Here is a 15,171-nt window from a genome sequence, read left to right as displayed (position 1 = left end):
TCCAGAAAACATGAGACTTACTTATCTGATGTTTTTTTCAAAGATTTCCAGATAACAGCAATTGCATCAGGGGAGATAGCAGGGTGGGGCAAGGTAGCAGCTACTGTACTGATTTTCCCCCAAGTACATGTATTACATTTTTTTCAATGAAAAAACAAAACCAAAGATTATCAACTTTCCTAACCTCATATGTTCCATTTAAAACAGTGGCTGAAACAGTCATGCCCAATAACACATATAGTACATTAAATAAATCGACGAATAGAGTGCAATGGAGAAAAATAAGGAATCTGAAGTCAGAAGTTCTGGTTTGGGTCTGGGACTACCCTAATACCAATTGTGCAGTTGTGTGACCTTGCACAACACTTAGTCTCTGTATTTCCAATTGTAAAATGGTAATAATATTATCTGCCTTCTCTTAGGCAGGTAAGAAACAAAGTAAGGTATACGAAAGCACTTTTTAAAACTGCCAAGTGTGTTTAATACATGAAAAATTGTTTTTCTTGTTCCCAAATTCCTTTAGGAACACATTCATAGATTTTCACATTAATTTATCTCTTGGACTTGGAAAGATTTAAGCATTTTAAAATACCTCACGGAAAAGTTGATACAGCTTAACCATACCCTGACTTTGGCTCTTACTTTGCAACTACAATGGGCTGGTCCCTTTTGTGGTGACTACTATCCTATCCGCTGAGAATGTGTGTAGGTGGCTGTATAGGTTACTCTCCAGAAAGCGCTGTTTTGGGTGGTGCTGAAAATAGTTATCATCTCCATCCTCTTTGGTTAACACCCTTAATAGCTAAAGATCAGTTGGTTTCTTCATTCATTCAACAAGTATTTATCAGTGGTTGCAGTGTGCTGAGCATTAGTACCAGAAATGTAGCAATGAACAAGACAGACAAGGTCCTAACCCTTAGGGAGGTTTCATTCTCGTGAGAGAAAAGCTACGAACAGGAACATAAAGCAAGTACTGTTTGTGATGAGCACTTTGAAGAAAATTGTTTGGGTAACTGTAATTGGGGTAGGCCACTTGTATAAAATGAATGAGAGGGGCTTCTCTGAGGAGGTGGGATTTGAGCAGAGACCTGCAAGGAAGCAGACCTTCTGTGATCTGCACAGAAAGAAGAACACTCAAAATTCAGAGGGAGGGTGCTTGACACTCCTGCAGAACAGTATGGAAACCAGGACTCAGAAAGTATAAGAAATGAGGTCAAAGAGATAGCAGAGCCAGATCCTTTCCAGTCCCATGGGCCATGAAAAGGTCTCTTGGGTTATATTCTAAGAGAAATGAAAAGTACGTAGAAGGTTTTAAACAGAACACTGACAAGATTTGACTTCAGTTTTAAATTACACTCTAACTGCAGTGTGATTTTAAGGGGTTCAAGGACTAAAGCAGGATGGCCAGGGGTAGCTGATGGGGCAGGGGGAGGTGGTGCATGGTCTTGGACATACTTTGAAGGTTGAGTTGTCATGATTTACTGATGGATTGGATGTAGTCTATAATAATTTCCTAATGCTACCCAAACAAATACCATAACTGAATGGCTAAAAACAACAGAAATTTATTCTCTCTCAGTTCTAGAGTACAGAAGTCCACAATCAAGGGCCAGGAGGGCCTCTCTGAAGGCTCTAGAGGGAATCCTTACCTGCCAGTTTCAGCTTCTGATACATCCAAATGTTCCTTGGCATGTGCCATCATAGCTAATTGCTGCCTGTCTTCACATGACCCTCTTCCCTGTGTTTCTGGGTCCCTTTCATATCTTCTTCTACCTTTCTCTTATAAGAATACCCGTCATTGCATTTCGGGCCAAGCCAAAATCCAGAATAATCTCATCTCAAGATCTTTGAGGAGCTAGACCCTATTTCCTAATAAGGTCACCTTCACAAGTTCCAAATGGAAATACCTTTTTTTCTGGGGGGTGGGGAGAAGGGGGACTATTCTACACACCAAATGGGCCATAAGAGACAGGAATCAACTAAATAAAATGATGATTTTTGAAAGCTGTTAACCTTGAATTTTATTCATAATATTATGTTTTACTCATCATTTCTTATTTAAATTTCAAAAGAATTTTATGTGGCAGGTATTATTATTCCAATATTAGAAATTATTATTCCAAAGGAAACTAAGGCTCTTAGTAAATTTGGAATTGGGACTCAAAATTCTTTGGCCGTACCCCAACTTCTTGCCTGCTTTTGGGGTGGCAGGGTAAGAAAAGGTTTTAGATGCGGGGCAGTGAAGGACATCAATGGAACAAGAAGTTCCTGATACAGAATAGAATTCATGAATTGTAAAGACCGATATAGTACAATAGTAGAATTTTGCTGTTACTGCACACAGGCAAACAAAACTATTTTCTCTTGAGTTGAGGGTTTTGGGGTTTTTTTTGCTCAGTTCAGAGTTAATAGATCTATTCTTAAATATCCCTAACATAGTCCATAAAGTATGTAATATTTATGTTCATAGTGAAGAGTGTATCTTCAGGTGGAGAGAAGCAAGGCTAAGACTTTGAACCTCTGCAGCAAACCAGGAGACGAGACAAAGCTGACTCTGGTTTGAGAGGTGATGGAAATGCTAAAAGAACAGTGGTGAGTTGCACAACCACAAAGGACACTTTAGCAGATGTGTCAAGGATACAGGCCAAGACAGAAATCAGGGCCCATCCCTACACCCCAACCCATGCAAAGAGGATATTTAATTTCATTCAGCAACTAGGAAGGGGAGGAGGATTGTCCCAAACATTGCATGGGACATACTTATACTAAACAATTACTCATTGTTTATCTGGAATTCAGATTCAGGGGCCAGCAAGCCATGACTTAGAGTCTGAGAAGTAATGTAGTAATGATTAGGACATAGATATTGGTAACAGATAACCTGGATTTCAATTGTGGCTCTAGCACCTGCCAAGTCAACAGTTAACCTTGGGCATGTCATTTAAACTCAATGTGTCTTGATTTCTTCACTTATAAAATGAAAACTTATGTTAATATGTACCTCATAGTTTTTTTACTTGAGGATTATATAACCTAATATGTGTGAAGTGCTTGCAACAATGCCTAACATAGTATTCTTCATGTAAAAGTTAATTCTTATTCTTTGACTTTTAAATGATCTAAGCATTCATCTGGCCATGACTGGTGTAAAACTGAAAAGACCTTTGTTTAGGTAAGTCTGAGTTGTAATTTCTGAATCAAGATTTATTTGCCTATTTGCTTTCAACTAAAGAAAATTTAATTTAGCCTGACCAGGTGGTGGTGCAATGAACAGAGTGTCGGACTGGGACATGGAGGACCCAGATTCGAGATCCCAAGGTCACTAGCTTGAGTGTAGGCTCATCTGGCTTGAGTGCAGGCTCACTAGCTTGAGCAAAGGGTCACTGACTTAAGCATGGAATCATAGATATGACCCCATGGTCACTGGTTTAAGCAAGGGGCCACTCACTCTGCTGCAGCACCCTCCCCCCTCAGTCAAGGCACATATGAGAAAGCAATCAATGAACAACTAAGGAGACTAAGGAGGCACAATGAAAAATTGATGCTTCATATCTCTCTCCCTTCCTGTCTGTTTGTCCCTATCTGTCCCTCTTCTGTCATGTCACACACACACACAAAAAAAACCTTGGTTTAATGTAAATAGGTGACTCTACCTTCTAATTTGCTCAGGACACCCCCAATTTAGGGCTATTGCCCCAATGTAATTATTAAAAGCACCCACCTTTTATTCTGAAAAGTGTTCCAGTTTAAACAACAAAGCTTATAGTCATTCTAGTTACAGACACATTAAGATATTACTCATTTTGCACATGTGAATTATAATGTGACAAGGTCAATAACTGCCCCTAGCCAGCACACACATAATCGCTATTAGCAGGGTCCTTCACAACTTGCTTTAAAGACTATCTTTTCTAAGATACTTATAAACACATCCTATGACATATTGCCTACAATCAGGGGTCTCCAAACTTTTTACAGAGGGGCCAGTTCACTGTCCCTCAGACCATTGGAGGGCTGCCAAATACAGTGGTCCTCTCACTGACCACCAATGAAAGAGGTGCCCCTTCCAGAAGTGTAGTGGGGGCTGGATAAATGGCCTCAGGGGGCTGCATTGTGGCCCCTGGGCCATAGTTTGGGGATGCCTGGACATGGTAAAATATTAAAACCTCAATTTACCCTTACTTTCTAGATGCCTCTCCTCTTCCTGTATCCTCCTCCACATCCCGCTGCAAGGATGAAACCATGTATATGCCTTTGCCTTTCTGCTAATAGGTAGGTCTTCCTCATTTTTCAAGGACCAGATCAAAGTTTTCTTCCATCACAAAGCCCTCCACATTGCATTTTTGTTGGTTGTACATATCTATTTTCCCTATTTGTCGGTGAGCTCCTTGATAGTGATGCTTTTTTTTTATTCTAATACATTCACATTTTTACGTATGGGAACTCTATATTTTTATAAACGATTTGAATTTCCTGAGAAGATTCGTGTGTAGTACACACATTGCAAAAGGCCCCCATAGTCATCCTTTTCTCTGCTACATACGATTTTACTAAAAATAATCTTGAAGAAGACAGAACAAATATGCTTCTTTTGGAAAATTTGAAATTTTACTAGGAAAAAGGACCAATGCAAATAAAATTAGTTCTGTGGCCAAGGAAATACTGTTAATATGCAATAACAATAAAGAATTCTAAATGTTTTTAGACTTTTGTGTTTTTATAAAGTTAAAAGTTTGCCTAACTTTAGCCAATAGCTCCCAATGCATCATAACTCTTGAATATTTATACCTGTAGTAGCATTTCTCAAGCTTTTGAATTCATAGATTATTACACTTTTCCTCTTTAGATTTTACATCATAGTTTAGCAAGAAAAAGAAACATAACACAATTGTTCTTACAAGCACCTTCATTTTCAAGCAATGTTTAAAGCTGTTGTACTCATTCTCTTGGCAAGTCAGCATTTCCCTAAGGCTCAGGAGTAACCTTTTTGGGAAGACAGCCTCGGAGATGAATGGGTCCAATTCACACGATCACATAGCAACTTAACTGCATGTAAATAGCCATCTGGTATCTGCTCACTTGTCATATAATAAAGCTCCTTCTGAGCAGGTCAGCAGGGTAAGGTGGGCAACACATCAGATTAGATATCAAGTACTACTTACTGCCTGTAATTAACAGTGCAATTGTGGGCTTACCTCCTTCCTCTCAGCTTCAGTTTCCATCCCCGACTCCTAAAGAAAAGCAAAGTGGTGTCTGTAGTGGATGTTCATTACATTAGCCTCCTAACAAGACAAGAAAAGAAGCTGATAAGTAGTAATCAACACAGATGAAAAGTACTAGATAAAATGTTAGAAAACGGAATTGAGTAGTTGATGATGGTGACGATGATAATATACGCTGGGATTAAATAGGTTTTCTTCTTACAAGTATAAGGGTGGTTCAACTTCAGAAAAATTTGCTCATGACTTAATACATTTCAAAAGAGAAGATCTCTGATAATACCAATCAACAGATGCAAGGAAAGACATCTGATAAATTTTAACTCAGGGGTCCCCAAACTTTTTACACAGGGGGCCAGTTCACTGTCCCTCAGACCGTTGGAGGGCCGGACTATAAAAAAAAACTATGAACAAATCCCTATGCACACTGCACAAATCTTATTTTAAAGTAAAAAAACAAAATGGGAGCAAATACAATATTTAAAATAAAGAACAAGTAAATTTAAATCAACAAACTGACCAGTATTTCAATGGGAACTATGTTTCTCTCACTGACCACCAATGAAAGAGGTGCCCCTTCCGGAAGTGCGGAGCCGGATAAATGGCCTCAGGGGGCCGCATGTGGCCCGCGGGCCGTAGTTTGGGGACCCCTGGTTTAACTCTTATTTCTGATAACTCTTGGTAAATGAGAAATAGAAGGAATCTTTAACTTGATAAAGGATGTCTATAAAATTACATAGCAAATATAATAGTTATGAGATATTAGAAACATTTCACTTAAAGTTTTAACAATGTAAAAAGATATCAAAGTTTTTACATGGAAAGAAGAAGCAAAACTATTCCTATTTGCAGTAAAGGTTTCTGTTTAAATCTCCCCTACACAGACTGACCAGATGGTGGTGCAGTAGATAGAGTGTCGGACTGGGACATGGAGGACCCAGGTTGGAAACCCCAAGGTTGCTGGCTTGAGCACAAAGGTCCTGGCTTGAGCAGGGGTCACTCGCTCTGCTCTAGCTCCCCCCCCCCATCAAGGCACATATAAGAAGGTAGTCCATGAACAACTAAGGTGCTGCAACGAAGAATTGATGCTTCTCATCTCTCTCCCTTCCTATCTGTCTGTCCTACCTGTCCCTTTCTCTGTCACCAAAAAAAAACAACCCAAAAATCTCCTCTGCACAATTCTTGCATCTCCTCTCACCAGCTTCTAGTGATTTCCCCCAGTCCATGACTTTACACAACACCTAGATTTCCATATTTATATGTCCAACCACACTTCTCTCCTAAACTCCACAACTACTCAATAGCTTTGCTTTGGTGTCTAATTAGGGGGTCCTAAAATTGAAAAGGCAAAATATGAAAAGGTTCAAAATATGTTGAAAAGACTCAACTAAAATGCTTGATGTTTCCAAAAAAACAATTTCTGCTCTACTTTCACAGTTCCTACTCAGTAAGTGGCAGCTCTGCTTCTCCTGTTATTCAAGTGAAAAACACCGTGGAGTAGTCATTATCAGCCATGATGAGTCATATTGATAAAGTCCGTCCTTGACGTGTGATGAAGAAGGCACATGACCTCTGTGGTCATTGTCCACCAAGCCCATAATCCTGATGCAATTGTGGGAAGAGAGATATCTACAACCTATCTGACCAGTAGTCCTCAAGGAAGGCCTGGGGAACTGACTCAGACAAAGGGAGCCGAAGGTGACTGCGACAAGTAAATGTCATGTGGTGTGAAATAAAGATCACCCAAGCGAGACGGGGAAAGGCTATTTAGTCAGAGCCTGTGTTGGGCAGATAAAATGTATTATGCTCACTTTGTAAAAGATAACATTGCCCACGTGGAGGCCGTTGCCCAGGTGATATTAATGTGTGTTGAGGATCGTTGCAGCCTGGGGCTTGGTTTTGGGATTAAGCCTTTCCCGCCCTTTTTGATGTGGGGTGGTACAATCCAATCATGCCTCAGAGAAGTGACTGTATTAGAGACTTCCCTATTTTGTATATTGGATTAGAGGTTGTGAAGCTACAATATAAAATGGGGGTAGACTACACGAGAGCTAGGGGCTCTTGGTTCCTGAGATTATCATTAGAAGAGAGAGCAGAGGAGAGCAGAGAAAGGCCACGTGGAGGAGGCCAGGAGAAGCAGCCAAGTTGGCAGAGTGCTGAGTGAGATGCCAGTTTGTGTAGAGTTTGTATCTGGGATAAGGAAGGAGATGGGGAACAGAGGTGAATAAGTCTGGTGAGCTAGAAACCTTTGATTCTAGGAAACTCGGATAAGTCAGTGGCTTGGTGAGCACTGAATGTGAGTGGGTTTTGGAGCCCAGTGTGGATTTTTACTTGCCCGCCAGGTGCAAGCTAGAATTAAAGACTATGGCCCACCAGTTTTTGGCTCCGCTGTTTCTTTACCGACTGTCCGAATCCAATGCGAACCTGCATGGGCCAGGCGGCTGCTGCGATAGTGGCCCTGGCCGTGGATACTGGCTTTACAGCCTGCAAGAAAGAGAGTCAGCCAACATCACTGGCATTTGGCAGAAACTCAAAGGCCAGCAGAGGAGTGGGAGGGTTTTCTAGTGGAAAAAGAAAGATTTCAAGTGGGCCTGGTTACAGGCTGTGGGCAAGGGTGGCTGGAGGCAGGCTAACTAGAAGTGGGGTGCTCTATGGGATCATTTAGGGGTGCATATTTGGCTTGCTCCGGTTGGTCCTAAACTGGAAGTAGGGGCAAACATCAGGGAAGCTGTCAGCTATTATCTAAATCTTGGCCTTTGGGGCTGATTGCTACAGGGGTTTGGGGTCCTAGGCAGGTGCTATAGATTACGGATCAGAGTCCCATTTTTAGACATGGTCTGGCCACTATCCATCTGTACATTCAGTCTTTCAGTGAGATCTGGATGAGATCCTGCAACTGCAAAAGTACATGAAGTAAAAACTAAGAAAATGTGAATAAAAATATAAACTTTAGTTAATATACTAATGTTGGTCTATTAATTGTAGCAGATGTACCATTGTGAATGTAAGACGTGAATAAGAGAGGAAACTGGGTATGAGGTACAAGGGAATTCACTCTATCTTCTTGAGTTTTCTGTGAATCAAAGGCTTCTAAAAAATAAAGTTTCTTCTTTTTTATGAAAAAACAAACACCATTGAGATCTCCCACCTCCCCAGTAAAGTGGCAGCTCTGCTTTTCCTGTTATTTCCTGTTATTCAAGTGAAAACCACCTTGGAGCAAAGTCACCATCAGCCATGATGAGTCATACCTTCTCTGACTCTCCACATCCAATCTTTTAGCAAACCCTTAGTATGTGACCACACCTCTTCACTACTATTATCACCTTAGCCCTGACTTGATCGTCTCTCACTTGGAAGTCTTCCCTAGCCTCTCAAGGACCCACCAGCTTCCACTCCTCCCGTGAACTTACTTGCTCACAGAGCTTTACCATGCCCTACGAGGTGGGCAGGACCCCACCCCTGGGGCCTCTCTCCTTATTTCACACCACGCTGCCCTCACGCTCCGTCCCCCATGCTGGCCTCCCGCTGTTTCTCAGCTGCATCCGGCACACTCACACCTCGGACCCTTTGTACTCGCTCGCTCTTCCTGAACACTGGTTGGCTTTCTCATGTCATTTCAGTCCCAGAAAGGCCTTCTCTAAACACCCTGCTTTATGTGTCCTTTTTTAATATATATATTTTTTATGTTTCTTTATAACACTTAGCACTTCTTAACATGACTCTACTACATGTGTATATATCTATTTGTTTACTGTTCATCTCACACTGTAAAAGTGTCCATGAGCTCAAGGACATGTTTTTGTTTATTCCACCACCACATACCCAGTGTTGGTCCCAAGTACGTGGTAGGCGCTCAACCAACACTTAAGTGAACGGTAAATAAATGAGAGTATCCAGGGGCATAAAGCTAATGCTGCCGAGTGCGCTTATCATTCTTTTCAAAAGGGTCACAATTGCAGTTCCACCAAATCAAAGAAATTCTTGCAGAGACAATATGGTTCTTCGTTGTCTTCTTTACATCAGATGTATTTTACTTAGTGTGAGTCACTTTGACTTGGCCTCAGAAATGGGATCTGAAATGGGATTTAAAATTCCTTACGTAATTTGTAAGCACAGGCACGTGGCATCGTCAGTGGCTTAAATTTCTAGATGTCACAACTCCTGAAAACATTTCAAAATATTCACTCAACCAATGTTGATTGGCCAACGCACTTTGCAGGAAGCCATGGACCAGGAATAACAAGAACAAAGCCCTGCCCTAAAAACGATCACAGTCAGTAGGAAAGCATGTACCCAAAGTGCAGAAATCCAAGAAAGAAAACATGGGGTCTTGTGACAAGTACACACACAACGGTAAGAGAGAACACAAACCATGCGGTATCATACACAGAGTAGTGTGAAAACACTGCCCTTTTCATACAGCTTTTGGGATGGGCGTCATTGCAGCCGGCAGTCAGGAAATGAGTCTGTGAGTCTATCAGTCCACACACCACTGCTTTCAGGGAACAAGACAGCCCCTCTTGAGACTCTCTGTTCTCTTGAATCCATGATGCGGAACTAACCTCTTCTCCTACTCCTTTCTGACCACTACTTCTCACAACATTTATCATTACTATTTTTAGGTCCTCCTGTCTTCTCATTTGAGAAGTACCTATTTCACATGAAGATCATGTGCTGGAGTCATTTAACAAGGGTTTAAGTACTGGCTCTGTTGGACTTCATTCCTGCTATCTCCAGACATGCTGTGAGAGCTTACATGGGACTCATCTCACCATCCTTCCACTGAGAAAGACAGGAACCAGCAAAAAAACAAGTCGGCCCTGGCCGGTTGGCTCAGCGGTAGAGCGTCGGCCTGGCGTGCGGGGGACCCGGGTTCGATTCCCGGCCAGGGCACATAGGAGAGGCACCCATTTGCTTCTCCACGCCCTCCCCCTCCTTCCTCTCTGTCTCTCTCCTTCCTCTCTGTCTCTCTCTTCCCCTCCCGCAGCCGGGGCTCCATTGGAGCAGGGATGGCCCGGGCGCTGGGGTTGGCTCCTTGGCCTCTGCCCCAGGCGCTAGAGTGGCTCTGATCGCGTCGGAGCGATGCCCCGGAGGGGCAGAGCGTCACCCCCTGGTGGGCAGAGTGTTGCCCCCTGGTGTGCGTGCCGGGTGGATCCCGGTCGGGCGCATGCGGAAGTCTGTCTGGCTGTCTCTCCCCGTTGCCAGCTTCAGAAAGGTACAAGAAAAAAAAATAAATTTAAAAAACAAACAAACAAACAAAACCGACAAGTCTTCACCATCTGCCTTGCAAGAGTCTCTGTGCATCACCTGCCATTGTCCCCATGGCCTCCACCTTTCTGCACCCCCCCCCACCACCACCTGCCCCACTACATTAGATGGAAAGGGTTTGGACCTTTGGCATCTTGCTTTTAAAGACTGCCAGTCCCACTTGTCCATTCCCTACTCTTAGAGCTTCAACAGAAACACTCAATTCTCCATGCTTCTCTCATACTTTTCTCCAAAACTTGAGTTCATTTCTAACTGCCTAGAAAGCTCACCATCCTCTCAATTTCAGTCAGGTAAGAGATCAATTCATCACTTTATCCATAAAACTATTTTCATATTTTGCCTTTTCAATTTCATTCTTTTTATCCAGTAACCAGAAAAAGTACTTGACAGCTCTTCCCTCCTTCACCAACCATACTCACCAAGACCCCGCATCTGTCAAGCTTTCTGTTGTCGTATAGACCGTGGTTAAGCTCTGTGGAAAAGTACCTCAGAGGCAGGAGTGGATGCAGGTGGGCCCTTTGGAAGATTTCCAAGTGAGAGATGATAAAAATCCAACTAATGTTGTAGCAGCCACACAGAGGAGACACGGTCAAATACGGACCACATGTAAGTCAGCAGTTTGCTCTTTTCAGAGACTGGATTCCATGAGCATGTGTCTCTCTTGCTTAGCAAGCATAAATTCTGATTTGTATTTCAGATGCTACACTTTTCAAAAGTTTGATGTTTTTTTTCCCAAAGGTAATATATGGATCAGTACAAAACTCAGACAGAAAATTGTATAGTGACAACTTTCTCTTATGAGCCTGTTTCCTTCCTTAGAGACAACCACAATCACAACCACAACCATGGTTCTGTATTTCACAGGCATATATACATGTTCTGTTCTTGTGTTTTTTACACAGCTGGAAAATACACCAGGTATACTATATGATACCTTAGTGCTTGGTGTGTGTGTAAAATACTGCATGTGCACACAAACACAACTGGAGCTTGTTCCATATCGCTATTTTTACGCCACTTCATTTATAAAAACCTATATATACCTCCATTGAATGAATTGGATTGCCAATAATTTAACTTCCTGAACATTTAGTTTATCCTAACCTTTTGTTAATACCAGAGATGCAATATCGATTCTACTTAGATAGATGCTATTTCACACGTACAAGCCTATCTGTAGACTAGATTCCTCAAAATAAAGATTCTTGGTCACATGGTATGTGTCTTTGGGATTTTAATAGATAATGCAAAATTGCTCTCCAATGAGGATGTATCACTTTGTACTCTCACTGGTAAAGTATGAGGACTGCTTCTCTACTTTTTTTTCAACTACAGTTTCTTACCAAATATTTGAATCTTTGCTGATTTACAGGTTAAAAAACTATCTTTGCATTTATGTTATCAAGATTGAGATTGAGCCTTTTATATAAAGCCATTGTATTTGTTTTGATGTGATCTCTATCTTACATTATATTATTGATTTTTAAAGTTTATAGAAGGTTTTTATACAATAAAGAAATGAGACCTATGTATGCAATGTACATTACAAATATCTTTTCTTCTTTATAATTTGGATTTTGGGTTTGTATGTGCGCCTATGTAGAAATTTAACTTTCTAGAGGGAAATTTATTAGATGTTTATAATCATTTCTTCTATATTAAAATAAAACTCAGCTGACTTTTTTTGTGACAGAGACAGAGAGGGAGAGAGACAGAGAGAGGGACAGACAGACAGGAAGGGAGAGAGATGAAAAGTATCAATTCTTTGTTGTGGCTCCTTGGTCTCCTTAGTTGTTTATTGATTGCTTTCTTATATCTGCCTTGACCAGGAGGCTACAGCAGAGTGAGTGACCCCTTGCTCAAGCCAGTGACCTCAGGGTTTCAAACCTAGGTCCTCCGTGTCCCAGTCACATGCTCTATTCACTGAGCCACTGCCTGGTCAGGCTCAGCTGACAGTTTTACTGAAATCTTATTAAATAGATTGTATTATAGAGAACTGACATTTTTATAATACTATATCTACCTATACAAAACTCTTTTTTGTGTGCCTTGAGGGCATTTGATTATTTTAAAATATAGACCTTAAATATTTACTCATAAGTTTTTCTTAGGTTATTTTATCTTTTTCTTGCCATTGTCAATAGAGTCTTCTGTGCATTTTGTAATTTACTATTGCTTGTTTATAAGAAGGCTGTTTACGTCATCATATTAATTTTGTAACCAGTTGCCTTACTGAACTGTCTTGTTGCCAACAGTCAATGAATTGACTTCTTTATATTTATATTTACTCATCCTTTACAATATTTACATTTATTTATTTTTATAATATAATTTTCTAATTGACTAGAGTTTTGTGTACTAAAATATGGAAAATTGACTCCAATGATTTATGGGTATGTGAAATGTATGTCAAGTCATGGAACTTAATTCTATGCAATTCCATACCTACTTATATTACTTATATTATTTATGTATTCCATTGACAAATAGTTCTTATTCACTTGTTATGCCATAAACTGAGATATGGGGATTAAAATATCCTATAACTAATGTGTCTTATATCCTCTTGTTTTTCCTGTAATTTTTTCTTTAATTATGTAGATATAAGGTTATTTGATTCATAGGTATCCACAATGATTAGATCATCAAAGTGGATTGCACTCTTGATCATTTTCTTCACACTTGTCTGACATGCCTTTGCTCATCTTTTAATATTTAATTTTTATGAGTTATTTTATCTTAGATGTATCTCTTGAATTTGAGAATATAATTAAATTTTGTTTTATTGACTCACTGAGATTTTTTTTCAACTGAGGAGATATCAACTTACCTTTATTTATATGACATGTATGTTTAGTTTTCATCTGATATATTTCATATTGTTTTCTGTTACATAGATTTTTGATTTTTTATAATTTTTAATTATACTGTCTATAATGTTTTGTATGTGTATATATTGTTATATTGTCTGATCACCTAAAGTTCATGATTTTGCACTAATGCTTACCTTTATAATTATTACTTTGTGAAATATATTTGACCCTCTATATAGTATCTATTAATTTCCTCTTGTGAATATAATTCTAGGAGTTAAAAGTTATCTGAATTTTCTGATGAGAAAAAAAAGAATCTCTAAAATCCCCCCACCTCTCTCTGCTCACTCCTCCTTCCCTCCCCTCCTTCTCTTCCTCCCTCTCTTGCTCTTTCTTCTTTTTTAATAGAGTCTGGTGGGATTTTTTTTTTTTTACAGAATTTTAGGTTTACAGAAAAAATGAGTGGAAATTACAGAGTTCCCATGGACTTCTCCCTAACCAGAGTTCCCCCCATTGTCTACATCTTGCATTAATGCGATATGTTTGTTACCGCTGATAAACCATATTGATGATATGGTTTCACTGCCCTCAGATTCCCCAGTGCCTCACCTATCCGCCCCTGCTTTCCTTTCCCCGCGCCCCTAGCACCACTGATCTCCTTAGTTTGGCCTTTTCCAAATGGCATATGGTTAGAATTATAAATTATGTAGCATTTTCAGACTGGTTTCTTTTATTTAGCAATGTGCACTTAGATTCCTCATGTCTTTTCATGACTTGATGGTGTATTTCTTTTTATCGCTGTACACTAGCCCATTGTATGAAGGCACCACAGTTTGCTTATCTATTCAACTATTAAAGGATATCTTGGCTGCTTCTAGGTTTTAACAGTTATGAATAATGTTGTTATAAACATTCATTTTTGTGTGGTCATGTTTTCAACTCATTTGGGCAAATACCAAGGAGCATGATTGATCGATTGTGAGGTAAGAGCATATTTAAATTTGTAAAAAAAAAATTTTTTTGTAGAAAGAAAGAAAAGAAAGGAAAAGAAAAGACAAAACCCTACCAATTACCTTCCAAAGTGGCTATGCCATTTTGCATTGTCACCAGCAATGAGTGAGAGTTCCTGTTGCTCCACATCCTTACCAGCATTTGGTGTTGTCAGTATTGGGGATGTAAGCCATTCTAATAGGTAGACATCTAATTGTTTTAATTTGCAGTTCCCTAATAACATAAGATGTTGAGCATCTTTTTATGTGCTTATTTTCTATCTGTGTGTCTTCTTTGGTAATGTGTCTATTTGGAAATTTTTAAAGCAGGTTGTTTTCTCATTCTTGAATTTTAGAGTTAAATTTTGAAGATGTAGATTGTGCCTTTCAAAGAATTGTTGCATTCATCTGGATTATCAAGGTTGTTGTCAAAGAGCTGTTTCTAATATATCTTTATCATTCTTTAAATATTTATGACATCGTGGTGATGGTTCTATCTTACTTTTAATATTAGTAATTTGTGTCTTCTCTCTTTTATTCTTAGTTGTCCTTGGTGGAAGTTTACCATTTTATTGATCTTTTCAAAGATCCAGTTTTTGGTGTCATTGGTTTCATCTATTAATTCTATTTTAGACTTCATTGATTTCTGTTCTGAATTTTATTTTTTTTTCTGAATTTTATTATTTTCATTTTCATTAACTTCAAAATATTTAAAATGATCTCTTATATTTCTTTGGCCCTTGTGTTATATGGAAGTGTGTTGATTAATCTCTGAAGCATTTGGGATCTTCCAGCTTTTTTACTGTTACTGATTTCTACTTAAATGTCACTGTGATCTGAGACCATACTTTTTATGATTTGTATTCCTTTAAATTTGTTAAG

General features: G+C 39.6%; 1 pseudogene; it reads left to right on the top strand.

The window, feature by feature from the left end:
• The window catches only part of LOC136404301 (Bardet-Biedl syndrome 5 protein homolog), a 59,301-nt pseudogene that overhangs the window by 363 nt on the left and 43,767 nt on the right, over positions 1-15,171 (top strand).

The sequence above is a fragment of the Saccopteryx leptura genome, chromosome 4 (genome assembly GCF_036850995.1).
Source record: "Saccopteryx leptura isolate mSacLep1 chromosome 4, mSacLep1_pri_phased_curated, whole genome shotgun sequence".
Taxonomy (NCBI): Eukaryota; Metazoa; Chordata; class Mammalia; order Chiroptera; family Emballonuridae; genus Saccopteryx; species Saccopteryx leptura.
The sequence above is the reverse complement of the archived record's forward strand: the minus strand, read 5'-3'. Positions and strand labels throughout refer to the sequence as shown.